This window comes from Hesperophylax consimilis, chromosome 26 (genome assembly GCF_061612785.1).
Source record: "Hesperophylax consimilis isolate HC1 chromosome 26, BYU_Hcon_1.0, whole genome shotgun sequence".
Classification (NCBI taxonomy): Eukaryota; Metazoa; Arthropoda; class Insecta; order Trichoptera; family Limnephilidae; genus Hesperophylax; species Hesperophylax consimilis.
Window position 1 is genome coordinate 3,696,766 of NC_142861.1, and position 25,769 is coordinate 3,722,534.

At 34.5% G+C, this 25,769-nt stretch overlaps 1 long non-coding RNA gene and 1 other non-coding gene across 2 annotated transcripts; both read right to left on the reverse strand.

Annotated features, from left to right (window-relative positions):
• Positions 1 to 9,449: 9,449 nt before the first annotated feature.
• On the reverse strand, positions 9,450 to 10,218 carry LOC149411000 (uncharacterized). The gene is made up of 3 exons (XR_016304865.1): positions 10,081 to 10,218; positions 9,688 to 9,834; positions 9,450 to 9,503 (listed from the first exon to the last, which is right to left on the reverse strand). It is a non-coding gene; the product is annotated as an uncharacterized LOC149411000 (long non-coding RNA).
• An 11,076-nt stretch (positions 10,219 to 21,294) lies between these two features.
• On the reverse strand, positions 21,295 to 21,376 carry TRNAS-GCU (transfer RNA serine (anticodon GCU)). The gene has a single exon. It is a non-coding gene; the product is annotated as a tRNA-Ser (tRNA).
• Between the last annotated feature and the right edge of the window lie 4,393 nt (positions 21,377 to 25,769).

The window sequence follows — 25,769 nt, forward strand, 5'->3', positions numbered from 1 at the left end:
GTACTAGCACTTCAATCAACAATTACTTGAGATTTTTTATGAAATGATCTTAAAAAGCTTACAAATTCTGTGTTATTTACATTTTTCACATAAGTAGTTATTTACATTGTCACAGACTGTGAAGGTGGAAGGTTTCTGACTTTATGGATATGAATATCTGAAATATCTGAAAAGGTGAGTTTTAAGTTTAGCTATAAATTCTGCCAAGTCCGTGATTATTCTTAAATCATGTGGCAGTACATTCCAGGCTTTAACTATGTATCTGCTGTGGGCTTTGGTTCATTCAACAAAAGCAGTTGACTATGTCGTTTATAAAAACAATAAATAAAATTTGGCCAAGATGACTACCTTGCGGTACGCCACTAGTGTCCAAAAATGGTTTAGTATTTTAACAAGTAAAGTTCTACCAGATATGTAGCTACTTAACCAGCTTAACATATTTGCTCTGATTCCTATAGCATGAAGTTTTTCATTCAACATTCCGAAGCTGATGACGCTGCTGACCTAAGGTTTACTGTCGTGAATTGGCATTTTCCAAAATACACATTTCTGATAAGTAAGCCGGACCCAAAATCTTTTCTCGTCCCAACCCTGATAAGTCTTCGGCTTGCCCCCATAGAACCCACCATGCTCTTCCAAAGTACCATAGGAAATAATTCCTCCGGAAATGCAACAATATTTCATAATATTATTATGGTCTTACCCATCGATCTTCCATAACGTACGGAAGCCCCGGAAGACTGTTAAAAGGGCGTTCTATGCGCAGAGCCACATCTACGCCACGCTACCACGCCACCACGCGGCCACGTGACCGCCACGCGCACGCCACGTGGCCGCTGGTGATGACTCGGGCTTTGTGTACCGCGCGAGGGTACAACGCCGACCATAAAACATCGCTCTATGAATAATAACAGTGTCAGAAATGAGTCGAGAGTAATGTATTGTCTGCTTTATCTCTGGGGATTTTTTTATGGTGTGATATTATTAAATTGTTGGTCGATAAGTCTCAGTAGTATTCATTTAATTTAGTCACTGAGAATGAATCGTTTTTTGAAAATAATTTGATTGACAGAACAAGTCGCGCAAATTGAGATGATCCAAATAACGCAACGTTTGGGTATTGGTGCATTACGTGTCCGACAGCGATGTCCTTGCGAAAAGTCAGTGAGAAAAAGTTCTTAGAATTTTTCTAATGTGTTGTCTTTATCATTTTTTTAATTAGCTCCACACAGGAGCCCCAGGGCCATCTGGAATGTGGAGAATAATATAATTCTAAGGAAATGACGTAGGAGAGATTCTGGGAAGGAAACATAATTCCTGATCCGACCCGCTATGCAGTTGGTGGGTAGACTCTTTCGCCGCCAAGACCTGGACAAACCATACACCACGAACCTGGGCACCCCTGCTAAGTCAGAAAATGTAGCAAAACACTTGGGATGACCTATGGCAGAGGTGTTGGTTGGCCCAAAATGAAAGTTTATTATGAATTAAACAAGTACATGTATTAATGAACTTTTTTTATTTCGCTGAAAGTCGAATAAGAAGTTTGAAACGTGATGTATGCAAGCAATGCATCTGTGTGAGCATTGTGTTTGATTCAACATTCATTGTGACTCCTATAATATCGGATAATTTTGATCTCGATTTGATTCCATGTGGATTTTAAATCGATTCCTTTGGTTACCTAAAACATATTAATCACTCGAATTTACAGTTGCCAATTCTATTCTAAAACAATACTCCTTTATATTCTGTTGTGTTCCCACAAACAGTTTTCCAACTCGATGTGGAAGCAGATTTTAGAGAATAAGTTCTTTATATTTAATCTGGGATTTATTCAATACTTCGCTTATTACAAGAGTGACTTCGATGGTCAACCAAACTAGGAGCTGGCTAAATGAGATCTGCAAACACCAAGTTTGTCTGGAAGCAGCCTAACTGGCTCTAGCGACTACTGACTACTAGCTGCCATCTTGCGGACTTCCAAGCAAGCTCTTTGCACTGCCCTCTATGAGTGCATCTGTGAAGCTCTTAGCTAACTCATTTCCCAACACATTCATAAATACAAAATACAATAAATAACTACTAAGACGTATATAAAAACATCAGATCTCAAGGTCAAAAACATATCCAACAAGCAAATACAAATATATTTGGGTTAAAAAGCTTCCTATACTATGGTACTAAACCCTATAATAAAATCCCACTCTCATTCAAAAACACCACGTAATATCTCGGACGATAATAGAGGACGGTAACAGAACGAACGATCTCTAAAAGTATATTTAACAATTTCAAGCATGTAAACTCAGGCACCCTGACAAATCGGCAGAGATATGAAAATGGCTACCCAAAACCATTTGAAATGCAAAATGGAAATGGGTCAAAACTTTTCCATTTGAAAATGCAAAATGCAAAATGGTTTTTAGAAAAGCATTTCAAATGCAAAATGAAAAATACCTATTTTCAAAATGCAAAATGGTTTCTCAGGTCAAGCAATCAAAATAATTATGTATAGAATTTTTAAACAATTTTGTCATTTAATAATGGACATCGATGTAGAACAAACATATTACATGATGGTAAATCCAAAAACACCACGACTACAGATAATGAAACCACAAAAAATTTGCGCGGGACTAATGTTGCCAACGTAAAAACATAGAAACAGTTATCTAACATTTAATATTACAGCGTCATGGCCCCATGTTTAGTATTTGAATCAGTATTTTTTGTACACTCAATTGCCAAGGCTCCTCTACCAGGGAGCAACTTGACAAATGTAAATTATCTCTCATAGCGTGGTTGAGGACCGACTGATATTTGGGGCTTATGAAAAAAAGATGGGTGGAGATAAGTAGGAAGAATGTTGCAAAAAAGCATTTAAAATGGAAAATGCATTGAGAAAAGCATTTAAAATGCAAAATGGTTTTTAGAAAAGCATTTAAAATGGAAAATACCCATTTTACATTTTGCATTTCCATTTGAAATGGATTTATTTGAAATAAAGCACATCTCTGCAAATCGGAAACTGACGAGCATTTAATTGAAGCCGGCAATTACTTTAGATTCGGTCCTGAAGTCCTGGGAAGACCCAAAACACGTAAAACACGCCCAATTACGGAGGCGATTAAAATTCATAAAAATCCCTTTAATATTAATAAAGACGATGTGGCTAAACTCAATAGTTCTTGGTATGACGGCTAGACCAACACTAAACGCAGAAAACCATGGTAAATTCTACTGCAACGCCCTACTTAGACGTTGTCTAAACTAAAAACTTACCTTTTTAAGCTGTCGTACCCTTAAATTAAATATACCAATCCTAAGAGAAAGTCCAGTTATATTCAATTTTTCAATTAAGTCCTAAATCCTGTATCTAAATTTCGCCAATAAACAATTAGATAATGTTAATTAAGTGTTAATCTCAAGTGACCTACCAGGTAAGTATTGTACTGTATATTTTCTCCATAAATAGTTAAGTAATAACATAGATCACTGTAGAAATGTATTATAAGTTTGTACAGCGCCCTTGAGGTGTTTTTGCACAAAAACGGCGCTATACAAGTCATCCAAGTATTATTATTATTATTATTATCTAGATACCTAAGCACATACTTCTTCACCATCTTTACACATCTGCCCTGATGATTGGCAAAACATTGGCTAAAGAATGAGGTAACGCAACACGCCACAATACCCCAAAAATAAATCACTATTACCATGTAATTACTTCTTATTTTCTTTTGTATATTAATTTTTACTAATTTGTAAATGAAATCACATGGGATATTAGCGAGGATATCATTAACACTATTTGTTACAGCAAATGGAAAATAATAAAACATTTATTAATAATATAAATTTAATGAACCGTTGACCTCTGATTCGTATAGTTATTACTTTAAGGTTGCATCCATTGTGAGTAAATTGATTTTTTATAGCTGAATTCTCCGTAAAATGACATTTTCAAGACGTGAATGAGTTTAACCGCATTGGATCGGGTGTTTATGTGTGTGGAAGAAGAGATTATGACCCAACTTGGAGGAATTTAGTAGCACTTTCTGCAATGTTATCACATGCAAATGTTATGGCCACCATTCGAACGCGATCCCACGCCAAAATTTGCCTGACAAAGCACTGTGTAAATAATGGCAATAACATCTGACCTGAATTAGTGATGTATTTTCGATAGACTTGAATCGATTCATTGAATCATTCATTCGTTGATTCATTAATCGGGTATAAATAATGTAATTCTTTAATTATTTCGCAAAGAAACGAGTCATTTTGAATCTCAAACGATACACGAAACTTTGCGAGTTATTTTTTTGATAATATTTAATATATATAAAGTGGGTACAGAATATAATATGAGTACATAAAAATATGTTTACATTACAAAGTATATTTATGTTCGCAATCTCACCAATGAAGAAACTGGTTCTTGTGCTTGGTGATAGAGTTACACTAATTATAAGAAAAATAGAATCATTATGCTATAAGTAAGTATATATATGATAGGAACAATATAGTATATTTAATAAATTTCAATAACAGTAACAGTTCATAGTTCATGTAAACGCACCTCTATAATTATTAATCTTAAATCAGCTGTTTGAATTGAGTATTTAAACTCTTTAATTTTTCTTTCTTATTAACGATAATTGGAGCAATTTTTAAAATAAGTAACCATTGTATAACTCGCATAATCCACACTAAGATTATATTAAACAATTGTTATTACAACTTTTTTTTAAGTAGACGATTTATGATGAGTACATACTAAGAATCATTTAAAACGACTTATCGTGTGATAAGAATAAATGACTTAATGAATTACTGGTTGAATGAATTAATGGAATTAATGAATCATTGAGGAAAAATATAATACTAATAAATCTAAACGTAATATGAATCATAGTATTATCTTCTTTTTCTATGATAATGTAACCTTCAAAAGAAATTTAAATGAAAATAAGTGTTCCTGTATAAATCATTTAACTTTTTGGTGTAAATCTAGATTTATTTTAAAATTATCAAAAACGGTTGCAATGTATAAATAACGTGATTTAATCCAAGGTCTGACTCACGCACTCCAATCTCTAGTTCCGCTTATAGCCCAGTCTCAATCCGCTAATAAATAACATGAATATCGATCCAGACTGGTGGCAGTGACTGTGATTGTGACGTTGTGCGGAGGTTCTACTGACTGTGTGGAGGCTCTGCCGGGGAGGGGCTGGGGTGGATAGCAGGTGGGGGTGGTGGGTGGTGGTCCGGGGGTGAGGGCGTCTTCCGTCACCGGATCGATTGACACGCCCCCCGCTGTGTCGCCATGACGACGGTGAGTAGCTCACGCACACCCTTACACGCACGAGGGTGCCATGTCCTACATCAGGGGTCGATCAATTAATTAAATAACTATTAACTGAAATTTTTGATTAATAAATTTGTCTCTTAACTTACCTATCTATAATCGTGGTCTTCCAGATAATAGGGCCCACCCTATTTACTGGTAAGGGACGTGTTCACGCAATTTTATTGATTTCCCCGTATTGATATGCATGAATTATATTTCAACAATTTATTATAAATCACCAGTCTGTTAAGAAAACCGGTACAGTGAACATGTTCCTCTGCTGTGTTTAAATCGCGTCTATTACGGAAACTTGCGCAGTGAAGGACGCTTAGACGGTTTGAAGATGTAGGATGTAGGTGCATTACCTACTCTGCATTGTACAAAAATAAGTTGTCAGGAGAATGAAATTATATACATGATGCCAAAGTCTATGGAAGAAGACATCTTGGATATCCTACAAATACATGACACTTGTGAATGAAGCAAGGTGCGTGTGTCAAACGCCCAGACAGAGTTAGTTAGTTCTACATGGTAACTATAAGTAACTCTACAGTCTTACCTGAATCACAAGCCTAGTTATGGTACATCAAAATAATTCTAGGTACCTATTTTTCTCAATTCTGGTTTCGAATTTTTTTTCGAATTAGGTTTTCAAATTGCAATGCTAACCATATAGTGCTTCATAGGTATAAGGATTTCTTAATAATCCAACACACTTTTTCCTGGGCAACCTCCGATTCCTATCCCTGCATCTCAGAAGAGAGGTACCTCTACCCACTGTTTTAGACTGATGCAAAGTTTTATACAGTACACAAAATATAGGATTCAGCTATTTTGGAAAGCGTGGGTCTCTTTGTTTCTGATGATTATTCTATTTTTCTGCCTGAAAGACCAACCAAGGATGAGTATATTGCTCCTGAACCAAATTTCTTCGATGCAGACACATTTTGCGAAAATGAGGAGAGATTTAAAAGAGAAGTCGTATTAATTCTTGCCAGACTCTTTAGCTTGTCACACTGACCCAATTGCCATCACTGCTTGATTTTTTTTCTTTTAAATTTGATAAAACTTTGTAATCATGTACTATCGCACCTTCGTTGGTATTTCTTATATGTTTGTCTTAAACGTATTTGATTGCAAATTATAAGGAATTTGAAACAAAAAATATTATTACCATCAGTAAGTACACAGTCAAATATATTGGTTATTGTGAGTTCAACCACGGAGAATAAGGAATGGAAAATTAATTCCCTCAGGAATATGAAAAGATCCCATGTTGGTCTTTAAAAACCACACAAAAAATGAATCCATGCAAAATTTGGTCATATGTGCTACACACTCAGGCAGCTAGTAGATTCTCAAGGTTTGCAGGTCTACCGCTTTGGCGCTACTAGTATGTTTTGTATGAACCTAAGAAATATGACAGAAGGTCCCATAGGTGCTGAAATTCAAAACGCACCTATGGGATTTGGGATTCATTTCTAACTCACTCTCACGGGTTGATTTTTTAACAGGGAATTTGAATAGCGGGCTGCTTTAAATGTGGTAAAATTGTAATGGTAGTATGTCTTATTTTCTTTTCTTTTAGGTTAGTTTACTGGACAAACTTTATTGGTTTTAGAGAAATCTGCTACTAATGGTAACACATGTAGCAGATTTCGAGAAAATAAGTACCGTTTCCTTATCCCTGCCACGTGGGTCTTATACTTGCTACTAGCTAGACAGTAGACACGCTTGTAGATGTGTGGGTGACGGAAGAGAGGAAAAGTGAAAGGGAAGTGCAGTGGAATGTTTAGAGGAAGTGGGGTGGGGCTGAAGGGAGGGAAAGCGTGCAGGCTCTATATTATATCTCTAGAACTGCGCCATTGCGTAGAACGTAGATCTATCATCGCGCTTTCCGACGGCAATGCACTGAATATATTTTATAGGTAACCTTATTGAAATCAGTTAGGAGTGAATTTCACGTACCAATATTACACTGCCAAGTTCACACATGGACGTAATTACGCATGCAGATTGCAGATAGATGTGACTGTATCTTTTTCTGATGTTTCTGTTACAAATTTTCGTTTGGGAATCGCTAATATTGTCTTCAATAATTTAATATTACAATGGGAGGTTTTACTCATTACGAGGAAAATTGTGCTGTGTGGAGCGTCTTTTTTAAAGAAAGGAAGGAGAGGAATTTTTGGGAAGGTATAGGGTATAAGTGGAGGGTAGGAATCTAGCGATCAGTGTGTCCAGGAGTGGACGGATATACGAATATATCCCTTCCACTGCGACACAAGGCGACGGGTCGAGAGACCAGTTGTAGCGGTCAAAGGGTCTCCCCAAACCAGCCTCTCCCGATCTGGTATGCAACACAGCTGGTGGGCAGATGCATCCTGAACACCGAATCACCCGAAGAACCGCCGGTACCTCTGCTGAATTACCAAACGTAGCGAACCACCGTGCACTGAAAGAAATGTTTAGGTACGATTTACCAAATTTTCAGTAATTATCTACTAAACAGTTTAGTTGCTGTGGTGACTGCCGAACTTTTAGCTACTGTTTGCTAAACAGCAGTTTATTTATGACAGCTTAACGATTCAGATATTCTAGCTAAACTAATCAGTTGAGACAGCTTTCTGTGTTTAGTTGTGTTACCTAAACTGTATTTATGACAGCTTAACGATTCAGATATTCTAGCTAAACTAATCGGTTGAGACAGCTTTGTGTTTAGTTGTGTTACCTAAACTGTATTTATGACAGCTTAACGATTCAGATATTCTAGCTAAACTAATCGGTTGAGACAGCTTTGTCTTTAGTTGTGTTACCTAAACTGTATTTATGACAGCTTAACGATTCAGGTATTCTAGCTAAACTAATCGGTTGAGACAGCTTTGTGTTTAGTTGTGTTACCTAAACTGTATTTATGACAGCTTAACGATTCAGATATTCTAGCTAAACTAATCGGTTGAGACAGCTTTGTGTTTAGTTGTGTTACCTAAACTGTATTTATGACAGCTTAACGATTCAGGTATTCTAGCTAAACTAATCGGTTGAGACAGCTTTGTGTTTAGTTGTGTTACCTAAACTGTATTTATGACAGCTTAACGATTCAGATATTCTAGCTAAACTAATCGGTTGAGACAGCTTTGTGTTTAGTTGTGTTACCTAAACTGTATTTATGACAGCTTAACGATTCAGGTATTCTAGCTAAACTAATCGGTTGAGACAGCTTTGTGTTTAGTTGTGTTACCTAAACTAAAAATTATATACCTAAACCATTTTGTAGTGTTCGGTTAGAATTTTAAACGTTTTGATGTAGTAACCTTATTATTTAGTTAATATTACAAAATGGTTAGGTTGATTAACTAAACTTCGGTTGGAATAGCCCTACCGATATAGGTGTTTTAGCTCTCTACTGCTAGCTAGCTTTAGGTACTGTAGCTTAGCTTTTTGGTTAGATTATCTAAATTAAATAGGAAGTGCAGCTTTGCAGTTTAGCTGAAAACAATACAGGGCGTAAATGTAACCACCATCAACGCGAAGGATTATACCCATAATTCATAGTTATAGTTAAATACTTTGAGTTGCAGGTAGTTTATTACAACCCTTTTGAGAGATGAAACCTAAATAAATAAATATTATGTTTTGTAAGACTAGAAAGTACTTATTAAAAACCTCATTCATATAAAAGTTATTTTGTTAAGAATCGTCTCTCAAAATATTGTTTCCAGCTACCAGCAAAGCCTCAAAAAAGAAAACACGTTTGATCATACACACATTTATATTATCATTTTTTATTATAATTTTTTTTTAAATATAGTAAAAGATGTTTGTGTCCTGATTTGGCAAAATCTTTTCGGCGCTGCCTGTATGTGTCTAGTAATTTACCTTTAGCAGCAATTTTTTGGGTAGGCCCAAAACACACATATGGGGTGAAATATACAGCTGCGCTTTCTTTATTAAAGACTTTGGTGATTTGAAAAGCAAATTCATAAAATCTCTTGCTTGTAATGGATCTATCTGGATTACCCTGCAATTCCTTACTTATAATAGTACTGCACAGTCTGGCAGAATTGTCCAACAGACCTTTTGACTCAAACTGCATTAAAAGTGCTTGCCCTTCATTGATTGATAGGAGATGATTGCGTAAGTCCTGGAAAACAAAATTAAATTGCATATTGATTACATAACTAATAACCACTTCTATAATCATCATAATATCAGTCACAGGACGGCTATTCTACGCTGCCACTACTAAAATACATATATCGGAATGTATAAAACAATTAACCTAAGTTACTTAGGTATCTGAAACATACTAAAATTATTTAACTTACATTCGAAATTTGCTCTTCAAAAGCTTCTTGCGTTATTCTTTGTGATTTGTTTTTATTTTCCAACAAGGAAATGTCATTTACAAGGAAGTCATCGTGTTGATAATATATGGGCGTTGTTTGTTTGGAAGTTGAAGGTATATCTTCAATCTGAAACAAAAAGCGGGTATGTACACAAAGGGGAAAGAAAGGGTGAAGGGGTCAAGCTTTGTTTTTATCCCTTTGGAATTGCTTGACCCCCCCCGGCAGTCGATTTATTCATTAATTACAGGAATTATTATTTTAAATACTATTATTTTTGTATCAAAATCGCGTCCGGTACAACTATTTCCAAATGGTTAGCCAAAAAAGGCCTAGGTATACAATATGTCATCATTACTGCTTTTAAAAACTTACACTTATGACAGGTGGATTAATAACATCCTTGAGCGCATTAATGTGTGCTGTAGGCAGTGCCCAGTGCCCTACAGTCGGAATCAATTCTTTAATATCATCTTGAGATATTATCAGGAGTGTTTTCGAGTCTATGGCTTGAGTCTGAAATAAAGAAAAAAAACGACGAGATAATACAAAAAATTTCAAAACAAGAAAATAAAAATTTATTTTTCAAAGGAATGAAAATTATTCATTAAAAAAAGTGTATATTTATACAACAGCAGATACCAAACACCCTGTATCATGAATCAAGCGGAAATAAAATAGTTTTAATAATGAAATTATTTCATTTATATTAAAATTTCAAATGTAAACATTAACAATGGGTGGTCACCCTGTATTTAAAAAAAAAAAGTGGGTGTGTCAAGCCTACGCAAGACAGAAGTGAAACTTCTAGTATTCCTCTCTCTCTATTTTCATTTCATCATCTCTATTTTCTCTCTTAGGTTAGTTTGAAAATTAGAGGTTAAATAATTCAACGACGAAGCATGGATTTGTTTTTTCTAATATTTTCTTATAGATGAATGACGTTCGATTAATGTATAGTTCCAAAAATTTTCAATTTATTCACAAGTATACAATATTACATAAATAACAATATTACAATTAAAAATTACAAAGAAATTACAATGACAATGATGTGTTCATCACCTCTATCTCGTCACTACTCATTTTTAACACTGAAATTCTGTACCAAACCGTATGAACCACAATCAATTACGTATTTCACTCGTATTACACTCACGACGCAGTATACTAACCAAGCAGCTGATGCTTGGCGTGGCGCAGTTCGCTGGTGTCTGAGAGAGAGGAAAGAAGAGAAGAGAGAGAACGTTCGTGAGCGGCTCCCCCACCTCAACAAGCGCATATGGTGAGAGAGGGACAGTGAACGGTGAGCGGTGGTGGGGGTACCCGCATTTTCGTGTCGATCCTGACTCGGTTTTACTCCGTCCCCGAAAATCCATTACGCGCCTAAAGAAGTTTCACTTCAAAAATATCCCTCCCAAAAAAAAAAACAACAGAATTCAATGTTCAAAATGTTATGTCAGAATTAATAATTTGCAATACACATTTATTAAAATTAAATATAACCTGCTATTATTGACCATCCATCGGTACGATTTCAAAGCTAGTTTGGTTGGTTCTAATTTCTGGCTAGGGTAAAATTGTAACTTAGAAAATACTACAGTTTCAAACAACATTCGTTCAATACAAAATAATACTGGCGGAAACAAACAAAGAAATAAAGGCGCCCTTGAGGTGATTTTGCACAAAAACGGCGCTATACAAGTGATCCAATTATTATTTTTTTTATATACCACTCTCTGTAACTTGTGTCATGACTCCTGACACAATCTTGGTTGTAGCGTCAACACGAACTCTTCAAACTAGGTACATAATAAATACAAATCTTCTAAATCTATTGCGTAGGTACTTGAGTCATGGAATAATGAAGGTGCCAGTTTCTAAATCAAATAGAATGGATATTATCATAATATATAATATCATAGTTCCATGATCTAAATTCTAAATCAATAAAAAAATGAAAAAAGAAAACTCACCTTTAAATGTTTCTATATAAGCCTCCAGATTCCAAGAAATTAAATAATCCTCCACGGTTTTGTCTGCCATTATCACTAGGAACTAGGAACAGCGGTTAACATAAATTCAATTCAATTCAAAAATAAATTCGCAACGCGCGCAACGAACGTCAATTCACGTATGGTGCTCTGAGAACTGCGTCGTAAATGAACACCTGCGCGTCGACCGTTAGCGACGATAAAAAGATCTACCAAAGTTCGGGAGATTTTAACTAAAGTTTTGTTGCACTTTGCCTAAGTTTGTGCAAAGCAACTAATTGTTATGTAAAAATACCAAATTTAGATATTCCAACCTCAGTTTTGCTATATGAACAAAACATTTAACCAAACTAGATGTTTAGTTAAATTTAGCTAAATACTTTGGGAAGTAACACATAAACTTAAGTTACTAAAGTGAAATAGGTTTAGTAAATTACTTTAGCTTGATTAACCAAACCGATTATTTTGTTTAGGTAAGTATGCTTTTAGTGTGCTATTATTAAAGTTTAGTTGTAATAGCTCAAGCACATTTTACTCAACAACGACGGTATCTGCACATAAAGTATTTTAGGTAAAGTAGCTGAACTTTAGGCGATGGTTACACAACTTCAATTAGCTTAACACTTTAGCTAACTCATTTTTTTCAGTGTGACCTATGGCAGAGGTGTTGGTTATCCAATAAATAGGACCTGGGGCGGCGGTACCCAAACCCGCCTCCTAAATTGATCCTAACCTGCATGGAGAAAAATGATCCTTTTAAAAAAGTTATAGCATGCTAATAATAATTACCTGGTATAATATTGGTTATTCAGAATATATCGATAATACGTGTTCTTTTCCTAATAAATATCATGACGGAATGCGATAATATCATTATTTCAATATCAATATTGGTATTTGTATGAACACGTGTTCCGCCGTCCTCATAAAACATTCACTTTTAACTGATACTCTGAGTAACTCCGTCAATTTGTTCGTTAAAGGTCTGCAATCTCGTTTGCTCCTCACAATTACCTGTCCCAATCTGATAGTGTGAAGTACCTACATTCAGTGCAACAATTTATTTATGCATTACCAGTCTGTTAAGAAAACCGATTAAGTGAAAATGTCCCTTGAAAGTGTTTTTAATTTGAGTCCGTGATGACCATTACATTGTTCGAAAAGATCAAGAGAAAGTCAGAATCCTTTTCAATTCTAACTGTTAAACACAGCTACCCCAATAGTTGTATCAACTATTGATTACAGTCCACAGTAAAACCACAAACTGATTCGCAAACAACATTTGTATGCGAATCGGAGTTTAGAGTTGTTTCACAGAATATGAAAAAATCATAAAATTTCAAAGTGGATTTTCAAGTTCTGTGAAGGTTTTATTCAAGTTCTGTTATTATTTCGGTTTTGAAAAGCCTGCTGCCAAAAATAATATAATAATAGAACTTTAATAGAAGCTTTATATTTGATGAATTGTTCAAATTCCGTAAAACAACTCGTCCTCAGTGTTTTAGCATCCATGTTTTGTTTACTCCAATCTTCATGTTGTTTACAGTTACATGACTATAACCATTCAAATATCATTGGATGTTTGTGATGGATGGCGTACTTCATTTCATTTCCCAAAAAAACGACATGTTGTCGACGGATAAAGTGTGGATGAAAGTTCACGAAGAAAAAAGACAAGACGAGAACCGAGTTTACGATGGGTATATAGAAAGAAACAATTCTTAAATAATTTACCAATATTTTGCAACGAAGCGTGAAGCTATTTTCCTGGTTGAAGATTATATTATACTAGCCCAGACCCGTGAAAAGTCACGGGGTATTGTAATTAAAGGTAACCATGGTGCTGATAATACCTAACACCTAATACAGCGCCCTTGAAGTTCTTCTAGCGCCAAGCGCCATTTGACTCACTCGTCCCTGGGTATGAGTATTGGTTTTAGAGAATTTATTTAGTGGACGTACGGTTATATACAAGGTAGTACCTGTTGGAGATGTTAAGTGTTGATTGTTAGACTAGTGGCGCCAGTATCGGACGTACGTTGCGTATGCGGACTGGAACTTTTCCGGAAAATGCTTTCACTGGGCAGTCAATTTGAATCTACGAGGTCGCTGAACGCTGCCGTTGTCGCTGTATATACAGGACTTCGAAAGTCCACATTTTTCAAATTATTAAATGTGAAGTAATGCAAATACTTGCAAAATCACGTGTTTTTAGATTGAAAATTAGAACACAGATACATTATAAATATACTTAAATTAAATACTGCAAGTAGAACACATTTTCACCTTTAAAATAATCTAGTACCTACATGGTTTTCCAATAAGAGGTGTTATTTTAAATAGCCCGCTATTTCGGTAGATGTTACATTTGAAGCTGTCATTTTTTGACATTGAAATTATTTGAAATTATTAAAATTCACTTGAGTGAATCAAATGCAAATCATCTTGAGTGATGAGGCCCATTTCCACCTCGGTGGCTTCGTCAACAAGCAAAATTGTCGCATCTGGGGCTCGGAAAACCCAAGAGTTATTTTTGAAAAGCCTCTCTTTCCTCAACGTGTGACTGTTTGGTGCGGTTTTTGGTCCTGCGGAGTCATTGGACCTTACTTTTCCGAAAATGAGGCTGGAGCAACAGTTACGGTGAATGGATTGCGCTATTAAGAGATGATTAATGATTTTTTATGGCCGGAATTGGATGGTATTGATCTGGACAACGTTTACTTTCAACAAGACGGCGCTACGTGCCACACAAGCAACGAAACTATTGATCTTTTACGATTGAATATCAAAATAACACCTCTTATTGGAAAAAGTGTACTTTTTTTGAAAAAAAATTTTTCCATCCCAGAAAAAAATAAAGTACCAGACCTATAAAAAATATTTTCAAGTTCAAAATCTCTTACTGACGAATCTCTTTTAGAATGTGATTTTATTGTATAATGTGGAAAATTAAGTTCTTTAGAATATAATAGGAAAATATTTTAATATTAGTGCCTAAATTTCATAAAATAAAATAAAACATTTATTTTGGCGATATTTTTTTGTACGAATTAACACTTGCAGAATTTGATCAACGAATTTGTACAGAATTTCATCCTTTTGCCATTTGCCAAAGGAAAATTCAAAATTCAACTGAGATTCTTCAATACGTTAGCACTAGGGAATGCAATCCCGGTATACCGGGATCCCGAAATACCGAGATCCCGCAGACATTTTGCGGGACTAATCTCGGTCGAAAATTTTGCGGGATCCCGCTGGACTGGCGGGATTACAGAAAAGCTTCTACAACTGCATCGACGTACAGTTCTTCCACATCGGCTCATTGTGAACCTCAACCATCAACTTTGGCAAAGAAGCATAAAATCACTCACCATTTTTCAAGCGAAAACAATACCGTCGAAAAGAGGGTATCACAAATGGTGTCTAAAGATGCTTTACCATTCCGAGTTTTCTGTACCTCGTCTGATTTGCGAGATCTTTTTAAAGCCGGGGGTTTTAACTTACCAACATCGTCTAATTCAATCAAATTAATGGTTATGAATAACGGAAAGACACTAAAAATTATGGTTAATCAAGATCTTTTGAAGTTGAAAGAGAGCAACTACAGATTTACCCTTACTTACTCTAATTACTTCGAGTCCGGTGGATTAAAAGGCACATACCTTCAATTCACTTACAATGCGCTAATGACTATTGTGCCAACCAGCGTGGAAGCTGAACGAGCTTTTTCAGCCGCTGGCTACCTTGTGTCCAATATCAGAAGCCGTTTATCAGATGACACTATTAATATTTTAACTTTTTTACGAAGCTATTTCCTAAATAATGTTTAATTAAACTTATGATGCTCATTGTACAAGAATATTGTTTATCGTGTGAACGTTATTATTTAAATTTAAGTTTCAGTTCAGTTTCAGTTTCAGTGCCGGCAATCCGGGCGTTTATTTTATTTTCATTTGTGTACATAGATTTCTTTTACCCACCTCACTAGACAAAGTCTGTTCCGAGGCGGGTATGTTATGTAAATTTATGTCTTATCTTATTCTTTGCCAATTTATGACTTAAACTTTACCTATGTCTAACTTAAGGTATACCTATTAATAATTCATTTAAAATGTCCCAAAGAACTTGTTTTATTATAGGTATAAATTTAAAACTCTATAAAAACAAGGTTGGTAGATCGAGGTATTAGGTCTTTATTATACGATTGATTAGATATCTAAGTTAATTAGATATCTACTCTGCTGGATCCCGCAAATACCTGGATCAAGCGGGACTAAGATTGTTCAGTCCCGCAAATACCTGGATTGACATTTTCTTGCGGGATTGTATTCCCTAGTTAGCACCATGTTTCATATACCCATTAGGTACCTTATGAGCGGTTTTTTGACAACTCAGGACAATGACAAATCAACACACATTTGAAAATATAAATGATATAAAGTAATTAAAAGTGATTAAAAACAGCTTTTAAACCTAACCTAACGAAATCTATTTCATCTGGTTTTGATGTCAACACTTTTCATGACTATATTATATTACTTTTCAAAAGTGTCTTGATTTCTCATTATCGTGTCCTGATTTCTCATTTTTACGTCCTGATTTCTCATTGTTATGTCCTGATTTCTCATTGTTAACTTCTGATTTCTCATTGTTATGTCCTTATATCTCATTGTTATGTCCTGATTTCTCATTGTTATGTCCTGATTTTTTCAGTTTTCTATTGTATACACTGAATCAAATATTAATTATACAGGGTTTTAAGGGATGACATGGTTTACTTTTAAAGTGTAGGTCGAGTACGTCCCAACACCCTGTAATTAATATTATTTTTACCATATATAACTATTTTATTGTTATTTAAAATCATTAAGGGATAGACAACCCGACCTGGTAGCTGTGATTAATTACCGCGTACCAAATAAATACAAAACTAGACTTTATGCTCCATTTCACGTAGTTGCTTCTCGCTCTAATTTTATGTACAGTTCTTGTTCACAGATATAACTTCGTGTGGGAAATGAAACTTGCTATGCCGACATATTTAATTTAAATAACGTTTCTTACTTTAAAAAGCAAATATACATGCAAACATGCAAAAATCCTTAACTGTGGCACTTTGTTTTTATTTAAAATTAACGGCAAAAGTGCCACTTACATAACAACAGTTATTGACATTCATAGTACAATGTATAAAGAAAAATAAAATAAAAATTATAAGATAATGATTATATGATGAAAGAAATAAAAAATGCACTGCTAAAATTTTAAAAGTACAGCTTTGTACTTAAATAAAAGCATATTGAAAACATCAGCTACGTAGCATAAGAGTTACCAGTGGTGTGTAATCTATTTATAACAGAATTGTAGCATGAAACCGTAGTATAACTGTCACAATAATACATACCTAGGGAACCTTGATCTTATGGTAGGAAAATGAAATTTAAAACATTAATATGCCAGGGCTGTCCAACTGATAATTTACGATTAAAAAATTTCTTTACAAACGCGTCGGGTTCCAAACTTCCATCCCTCCTGTGTAAGGACTGGGAAGGCTTCATTGCCAATCAGGGAAAATTGTTTTCCCTTTCTGTTCAGAATCTGTGGGGAGAGCGACAGAGACAACACAACTGTCGGTCGTCTCCCGTCCCTCTCCTCGCACGCATGCTCAGTCACTCCATAACGTAGGTAGGTACTGACCACTGAAGAGATAAGAACCGATAGAAATGTGTTGTGGGCGTGTCTGTGTGCCTGAAGTGAGGTTAATTTTATCTTACTTCGGATGAAATTGATAATTTTTTTTTAAATATCTAAAATCTATTTATTAGTATGGGGTCTAGAAATCGAAAGGTCTGGGATGTCGGGATATAGGGATTTAGGGATATGGGGATGTAGGGATATAGGGAGGTTGGGATGTCGGGATATAGGGATTTAGGGATATGGGGATGTAGGGATATAGGGAGGTTGGGATGTCGGGATATAGGGATTTAGGGATATGGGGATGTAGGGATATAGGGAGGTTGGGATGTCGGGATATAGGGATTTAGGAATATGGGGATGTAGGGATATAGGGAGGTAGGGATGTCGGGATATAGGGATTTAGGAATATGGGGATGTAGGGATATAGGGAGGTAGGGATGTAGGGATATAGGGATTTAGAGATGTAGGGATGTTAAGATTTTCATAATATGCGTAATATGCTTTTTATTAGACAAATGTATTATAAACATTACTCCTATTACTAGTGCTATTACCTCACATTTTCTTAGGAAAAATAAAACAGTACTATTACTTTACTTTTTATTATTTTTTTACAATTTTGATTTAGTTCATATTTTATGTGACAAATAATAAGTTAATAATCAATTGAACTTTGATAAGTATTATATTTTGTATCATTTAAGACATTTGTGTGTCTTAAAAGACAGAGAGATGTGTGCATGGCGATTAGATGGTTAAAGTGTAGAATGCATAGTTATTATAATTGAAATGTATTAAAGATGTAAGGATCCATAGAGTTCTTTATGTTTTGAGAGTAAAGAGTTGGGTTTCGGTTTTTAGGATGTCAGGGAGTAGTACACCTTACCCATGCCTTAGTAGTATACCTTCTGTACATATCTTCCGAAATGTTAAATAGATCCGCCACATCTGCTTATCTATTACAAACTTCATGTAAAGTAGGTCAAAACGATTTTAAGAAATTCTCAGTCCTGGTATTGTTAATCAAAATAATGTGCCTTGGGAATTTATGTTGAAAGTTTGCGATTGACTTATTATATCATTATTTATTTTATGTAACGTTATTTTAAAAATTTAAATTTACTTAAAAATTAACATTGAAATTTGATGAATTATTCAAGTTCTTCAATGGTTATATACGACTTGATTTCGAACTTAAGATGTATTCAAAATTTTAAATAATATTTGGCTGATTTGAAAAATCATCCCAAAGACACCGCTAAACATTGGTTTTCTTTTAAATCGGTGTAGATCACACTTCTAGGGTTTCTTTGCTCAGTGGCTGTGACTAATTTGTTTTTTCAGACGTGCGCTGCGACAAAATGCTAAGAATATTTGGGAAACAACGCTCTTTACTTATACCTCAAGTAAGGCAATTTACATTATACATAACTTAAACGAGTAATATTAAACATATTTTCAAACATATCAGATAATTTTAATAATTTGAATTATCTTGTATAGATGTTTGAATTTTCTTTTAACGCGCGTTAAAAGAAACAGGGGAAGCTAAATGCTAAATCACTATTTCGATTGATCTTTAAAACAGATTAGTGTACATTATGAATACCAAAAAATATGCTTTAGATAAATTGAAGGTTTTCCTATCGTTTCGCTTGACTCCTCATACACAAATAAAAAATAAATTACTCAGTAAAAATTTTAAAATAAACTACTAAATAATATATTTTTTTAATAGATATGTATGAACGCATAAAGGAAACAACTTTAAAAAAATACAGTATTATAGCTAAGATTATCTTTGACAGTTTCACTTGATTAAATTTTTTGCTTTCTTATAAAATTATTTACAAAATAAATAAAAACCAGTTTTGTGCTTGAAATCGAACGTTTCTAGACTCCGTATGTCAAGCGATTTTAATGCCTATTACCTACGATATAAGGTATACCAAGAATGTAAAAAAAATTGGCTTGTAGCTTCCTCTTAACTAAACAAATACTTTTTTTTTTTTCAATATTTTGTGTTTGTATGTAGTATTACTTTATGTTTGTGATTACTCTATGTTTGCTTCACTCAAATGTAAATTGTTAACCTCGATATTGGTTTAGTCCTAGTGAGGTTGATTTTTATGAGAAAAAACGTTTATGTATAGTACGATGCAATATATAAATAAATAAATATCCTTGTTTGGGATACTATCGTATCCTTTGCTACAGACGGTTGAGAGGAGTCGAGACTCCCATATTTTAGCACTATTAACTTACATTTGACCGGAATGGAACCTGCCACCTGCCGAGCCAAGGTCAAGCTATCTAACCACTAGACCACACGGCATAGAAGCCGTTACGTAACTAAATTTGTTGGTGCTTACTAATTTAGTACCGTCTTCATCTGCGCCATCGTGTGATTATTCGGGGTTAGTGACCTTAAGCGTCTCGGCCCGCATTTCATGTCTGATCGTTGCTATCGTTGCTACCCGGTTTCGCCTGAGGAAAATGAATTTAAAAAAATATTTTTTATCTGTAAAAAAATATGCTTTCAAGCTCCATAGTTCATGATGAAACTCACTTAATGAGCTTAAAGTAGTTGCGCTTACCAGGGAACTCCATGGAGAAAAAACATCTAATTAAAATTAATTAATGAATGACGTCAGAGCCCATCGTTTATATGCCTCACTAAACATATGTTTATCGTAATAACTTTTACACGTAGGTATAAGTAATTAATTAAAAGACAAATATTAAAAAATATATAAATTTATTAATTGCATTAATATCATTTAGGAAAGGTTCAGAACTTTATAATTTATTCAAAATAATCATTTTGGTGTTTCGTCTCTGTGTCTGTGTGTAACTTCGGTTCAATGACCTCTCGTACCTACAGTAATTTGCTTTGATTTTCAAAATTGGATCTGTTGTGGGAACGATTCAGACAAGCGGTAAAGTAGGTACCAAAATTATTACATTAATTAGTAGGTAATTCTCAATTTTAAAAGTGTATTTCTTTTGTTAAAATTTTTGACAGATGTCTCTATTTTTCATGTTTACTTATAGTGTTCATTCGAAAGTGGAGTTTCTAAACGTCTTTCGAAAAACTTTTTTTTTTCTATAAATACATTCGTCTTCACAAATCCTACAATTATTATAATATCCCGTGATTTTTGACGATCTGCGTTGGTTTATTTATAATTATGATATTCGGAAGATCATTATTTGACAAATGATATAGCCTGACATCGCTGGTGCATATTTTGTGGACACAAACAAATATTTAACTTTAAAAAAACTGTTTAGTCGTTCGTCAGGTGCATCGTTGGCTGCCTGCAGAGATAAGTATGTCAACTGTAATATAAATATTATGTGTAAGTATTATTTTTACCCGTTATCAATGTTCATAGATAACGTGGTCCCAAAAAACGTACCTATATATTTTAATACTTCACAATTATTATTATATTTGTAAGCCCATAGATAAAAAAAAAAGATGTTTGAGTCATGTATTAGTGAGAGGACATGTACCACTCTCCGTATGTAAAGTCATACATGTTTTAACCACACATACGCCTCAGGGATCGAGCAGCAAGGCTCTCGACTAGCAAGCCAAGTGTTGCATGCTAAAATCCCGGTGAGCGCAAGTAAATCTCAATTGATTAGTTTGTGTCATTTTACGATTTACAGTTAAGTATTTTTCAACTAGATCTGAATAGGCAGGTACTTCCCACCTTCCTTTTTTTCATCACTTTCCCTTCCTCACCACATTCAGCCTTATAATATATGCCGTAAAATTCACATATAAATTTCAATTTAAAAAAAAAAAAAATTATTAAATTATTTTTAATGATAAACAAAAAAATAGCGCAAAAAAATATTTAAAAAATGAATTAACAAAAAAAGTTGTCGACGAGGATGAGATTCGAACTCACGCGGGCAGAGCCCATTGGATTAGCAGTCCAACGCCTTAACCACTCGGCCACCTCGTCTTGTTGTACCATTGACCAAATAATATAAGTGTATTAATAAAAAAACACACACCTAGCGACTGCGATAAACACGTGGTTGTTTTTCTTTGATAACTGTTTCTCCGTTGGTAATTTTGTTAGTAAAATACTTTGGCTTGTTGTTGACGTGTTATTACGTCACATAACGAATGACGTCATGATTAGTGCTAAAATGACGGTGCTAATGTAAAACAAATATTTATCTTATTAATTATTTATTTAGAATTAACCGCACAACTGCCATTTACATAAATGAAAGTGTCATAGTAGCATATGGATAGAAATGAAAAATTATAATGTTATATAAGTTGACAAGAAAAAATAATGCATATTACAGGGTTTTCCAATAAGAGGTGTTATTTTGATATTCAATCGTAAAAGATCTATGGTTTCGTTGCTTGTGTGGCACTTGTTGAAAGTAAGCGTTGTCCAGATCAATACCATCTAATTCCAGCCATAAAAAATCATTAATCATCTCTCGATAGCGCAATCCATTCACCGTAACTGTTGCTCCAGCCTCATTTTCGAAAAAGTAAGGTCCAATGACTCCGCCGGACTATAAACCGCACCAAACAGTAACACGTTGAGGATAGAGAGGCTTTTTAAGAATAACTTTTGGGTTTTCCGAGCCCCAGATGCGTTAATTTTGCTTTTTGACGAAGCCACCGAGGTGGAAATGGGCCTCATCACTCAAGATGATTTGCATTTGATTCACTCAAGTGAATTTTAATAATTTCAATGTGTTGTTGAAGCGTGTATCGTTCCATTTTTATTAATGACGTAGTTTCTACTTGTCAAATGTTTAAAATGACATCCTCAAAAGTAACATCTACCGAAATAGCGGGCTATTCAAAATAACACCTCTTATTGGAAAACCCTGTAGTATGAAGTTATCAAAAGAAATTAAGACAAATCAAAACCCAAAATGTTGTTATGCAGTTATCGAATTAATATATGTACTAATATAAAATGTTTAATCAGTACAGATTTATATTTAAAAACATCAACTAACATAGCATACGACTTACCAGTGGTGTGTAATCTATTTATAACAGAATTATAGCCTGAAACCGTAGTATGATTGTTACAATGATACATACCTACTAGGAACTTGATCTTATGGTAGGAACTTGAAAGTTATGTACAAACAACCACAGAAACACAACATTTTCAGGTGTCTGTGATGTGAATATTCCAGCGTAATGTACTCAAATTTGCTTTGAAATTTAAAAAATTAGAACTGATGATTATATGAATTCAAACAAACGATAAACGACGTACCTACCTGTAATAATTTTTTTATATTCAATTTATCTGTAATTATGTATTTGAAATGTGTATTTCTTTTGTTTAAATTTTTGACAGATATTTTTTTCGAAAATTCCGCCCAAGCGTCCCAACTGTTCCCAACCGTCTGGAACCAGTGAGATTATGGCATCCCTATGCTGTATGTAATGGGGAAAGTAAGGAGATAGAGAAGAGTAAAGTTGGAAGTACCTGGCTATTTTGATCTAGTCACCAATCACGGCCAAAGTCATTTCAAGCAATTATTTATATTCAATTAATCTGTAATTATGTACTTGAAATGTGTATTTCTTTTGTTAAAATTTTTTACAGATATTTTTTTCGTGAATTCCGCCCAAGTGTACCAACTGTTCCCAACCGTCTGGAACCAGTGAGATTATGGCATCCCTATGCTGTGTGTAATGGGAAAGGAAAGGAGATGGAGAAGAGTAAAGTTGGAAGTACTTGGATATTCAGATCTAGTCACCAAACACGGCCAAAATCATTTCAAGCAACGGCTTAGTTATAAATTTTGGCCATTTACCAGGGCGATACTGAGAGTATCTTCCACTCTTAAACGTACCGCAAATATTATTATGTATTGTCAAATAGCATTGTTGATAATATTTGTATTGTCAAATTGTAATTTTTATCGATATTTTAAATTATATATACCATAAGAGCAAATGCTTCTCAAGAGACAGTGCTTCTCAAACTTTTTAAAAATCAAACAATTTTGTATATTAATTAAAGTCATTTTGACAATTTAATTAGGTACTAACTAAAATTGACTTATTTAATACATCTGTTTGAATTTCATTTCTGAAACTCTACAGATAGACTCGTTGTCGATAACAATGCATTCTCTCAACTTTTGGTGGCAATCACATACGCACTCGCGCACATAAACGCATTTCTTTGAAATCATATAGCAGTTAATATACGAAATAAATTTCTGTCCTACCTGATCGGTAGATATTTGGCGAAGTCGGTAGAGTTGTTGACTTCAGTTCCTGGGTCCGAAGGTTCTGAACTCAATAAAAACCATTTTTTAGTTTTAAATGCCATTTTAAAATTGATATATTATACATAGTCAAAATTGTTGATTTTTAATTAATTAGTTTTATATTTATATAGCGATCTATTTTTGGGGTTTTATACCGTGTTGCACTACCTCCATATTTAGCCAACGTTTCGGACAGTGGACACTGTAATACTGCCCGAAACGTTGGCTAAAGAAGGAGGTAGCGCAACACGGCATAATACCCCAAAATAAATCACCACAATACTTTTGACCGTGAAAATCTCAAATTATATCTCGTTCCTGTACAAATTTGAGCTTCTGACAGCAACCGACAACTGCAAATATTATTATAAAAGTATTATATACGAGCATAAATCAATTATATTCATTACAAACACTCATGGTAAGCCATACATCATAATAATACCCTTTACTATATCTTTTCTGTTATTAAAAATGCCTAAATTAAGAGGAAGCTACAAGCCAAAAATGTGTATATTCTTTGGATATCTTATATTGTAGATAATAGGCATTAAAATCGCTTGACAAACGGAGTCTAGAAACGTTCGATTTCAAGCACAAAACTAGTTTTTATTTTTTTTTTGTAAATAATTTTATAAGAAAGCAAAAAAGTTAATCAAGTGAAACTTCACAGATAATCTTTCACAGATTTTTAAAGTTGTTTCCTTTACGCGTTTATACATTTCTATTGAAAAAATATTTTTTTAGTAGTTTACATTTATATTTTTTATTGAATAATTTATTATTTTATTTGTATTCTACTCAAACGAAATGATAGGCAAACCTTCAGTTTATCTAAAACATGTTTTTTGGTATTCATATTGCAAACCAATTCGTTATAAAGATTAATCAAAATAATGATTTAGCATTAAGCTTCGCCTTAAGCTGGACACACACGGCAGAACCATTTGGATGAGTCCATTTGGACACGTTGCAAATTAGGGGGGAACACACAACCGAGCCGAGGAGCCGAGCCAGTTGATCTAGGTCCAGTGATGCCATGCGGCAAAAATTAAAATCGGTAGATTGTCAAATATTTGTAAGGTCTTATTTAGTTGTTATTTCTTGGGCTAGCTTTAGACTTGTAAGTTTTTTCGTAAATTTACGACTTCTAGCCAATGGGCATATTGCATTTTGAAAATCCAATATCTCCATTGGCTAGAAGTTGTAAATTTACGAAAAAACTTACAAGTCTAAAGCTAGCCTTGAGGCTAGAGAACTTCCTAAAGAAAACTTTCCCTAGAATACATATTTTAAGAATAGCATCACTATTTACGTCACCATCGTTAATCAAACTTGTGAACTGAAATCGTATAGATGTACGCAAAATAGGTTATTTAAAAAAATAAAAAATCAACAATTTGTAAGGCCTATTGTTTTTTGTCATTCCTACATGTACCATCCTGTCTAACTCGTATTTTGGCTCTGGGATTAAACACACGACAGAGCCGGCAAGCCGTTGGCTCGGAGATTTGTTACATACGACTGAGCCGAGCCTATGTCATCTTTTTAAGATGCTGTGTAGAGGGTCTCTTTAGGAAAGGAAAGACGGGAAGTTCTGGAAAGGAAAAAAAAATGTACCAGCGGTCAGTATGAACAGTCAGGAGTGACGGACTTATGGATACATCCCTGGGTGAGGGTCCGGCTGGACAGGTCAAAAGGTCTCCTACAAACCAGTAGATGGGCAGATGCATTCGCCGCCAATACCTAGACAAACCTCACCCCATGAACACGGGCACCCCTGCTACCTCACCAAACGAAGCGAACCACTGGGGGTGACCTATGACAGAAGTGTTGGTTATTCAAAAAATGGTTCCCGGGGTGGCTGTACCGATACCCGCATCCCAAATAGAAACTATCTGTTAATTTATCACCGTTTAAAAATGTACCATTTTTTACATAAACTATTATCAATTGCACGATTAAACGATAATTTGTAAATTATTCGTAAGTAATTATTGATTAAATTAAATAATTAAAATTACAAAACAAATTGATGTGCATACCTTCTAAACAGATTGGGAACGTCTCTATTACAGACAACCC